At 55.7% G+C, this 1582-nt stretch overlaps 1 pseudogene; it reads right to left on the bottom strand.

Annotated features, from left to right (window-relative positions):
• Positions 1-230: 230 nt before the first annotated feature.
• On the bottom strand, positions 231-1193 carry LOC101641203 (annotated as a pseudogene).
• Positions 1194-1582: the final 389 nt, after the last annotated feature.

Below are 1582 nucleotides of genomic sequence, written 5' to 3'. Positions count from 1 at the left end.
ACAGAGCTATTTCCCTATCGGTATATATCAATATATTTACATCTATTTGGGGAAAAGCAAGGCTCTGCCCGAGTCTCCTGACAAATCCTCTCAGCCAGCGGCTGAGCTCAAGTGTCCAAGCTATGGCCAGCTCTAACCCAAGGCCATGGTCACAGAGCTGGAGAGTCCGAGAGTCAGAGAACAGGGCAGGCGGGTTGAGGGCGTCCTCCGGGAGATGGCATTCAGAGGGATCATAGTTTCCGCTCCACAGGCTGCTGGAGACAGAGTTCGCTGCCCGTTGAGATGATGGGCAAGTGATTGTCTAGGGGGTAGCTCGTCCGAACCACACCCTCAGGGCTCAGCAAGAGCAGGAGCTTGGGCTGCCCAGTCTTCAGACCGCTGAGCCCCGCTGGCCAGGCGCGGTGGGGCTCTCCCGAACCAGCCAATCCTGGGCCTCTTGCCGGGCCTCTTGGGGGCTCAGCTTTCCCTGGAACCTGGGCGCCCCACGGAGCTTCTCGCCAGGCACACCAGCTGGGGAGACGGAGGCCCCGGAAGGGCATCTTCAAAGGGCTTCCCAAAGCGCACTGCAATTGACAGCAGGGTTGGGGGGCTAGCTCCCCACTTGCCGGGCCTTGTCTAGGTTCCGGACATGGATGTAGAGAAGGATTATCAAAGAGCTCTCAACCTGGGCAAGTAGGCGGAGCTGGCATCTGTTTCCAGACTTCTGGGTCTCCCCGCACAGGCTGTCCCCCCCTGGCAGCGTAGCCCCAGGTGGCTGGGGCTCTGAGTGCTGGGCGGGATAGGTGGAGCAGCCCCTGGGGTGCCTCCCTCCTGAAGCCTCAGGTCCACCTCCCCTCAGAGACGGGGCTCCTAGCCTGGGGAAGTCGTTACAGTCCTGATGGTCAGGTGGCTCTTCCTCCTCCTCATTCCAAGCTGAGACATCAAAGCCAGCCACCTGGGCACCCTTTAAAGCACAACTCAAAGCATGGCCAGCGGTGCTGACACCATCCTGGAACAGCTCGTGAGGACACTCCAAGATGTGGCAGGCTCTCTGATTCACGGGTCTTTGGCAACATAGGCGACATTCTGCTGGGTCTGGGTTTGCCTGACGCACACGAGATGGACTGCGTGTGGTGGTTGGCGATGATCTGTTTGCAGCCAACTGTCATGAGGTTGAGGCTGCTGGTAGAGGCTGTATTTAAACTTCTATACATGTCCTTTGCCTCCTCATTCTTTCCTCTATTTCCTTTTGCTTTTCTCTTGGCCCGCCTTTATTTGGGTCCAGTAATTCCTTTTGGCTACGTTGCCCTTGATCAAGTCCCACCAGGCATCCTATGAGCTCTTCGCCATCACCAAACAAGTTCCCTGGCCCCTGGTTTGGTTGACACTCCACTTCTTCCCGCCCCCCACTCCCACCCCCTGTCCCATGTCCCTCTGGAACAGTTGGTCCAGTTGTTTTCTCCTCCGGATCGTTTATCCCGCCTATCCTATCTAGATAGACATGCAGAGATAATAATAAGTACAAAACTGAGACTGAGCAAAACAAAGCAACAAAAGAAAACATAAAATCCAAAACAACAGTAACAACAAAAGAAGTCAGAAA

The sequence above is a fragment of the Echinops telfairi genome, unplaced genomic scaffold, assembly GCF_000313985.2.
Source record: "Echinops telfairi isolate 266 unplaced genomic scaffold, ASM31398v2 ScPeMD7_7469;HRSCAF=8507_1, whole genome shotgun sequence".
In the NCBI taxonomy this organism is placed as follows: domain Eukaryota; kingdom Metazoa; phylum Chordata; class Mammalia; order Afrosoricida; family Tenrecidae; genus Echinops; species Echinops telfairi.
Note: the sequence above shows the minus strand (reverse complement) of the source record. Positions and strands in the feature narration are given on the sequence as shown.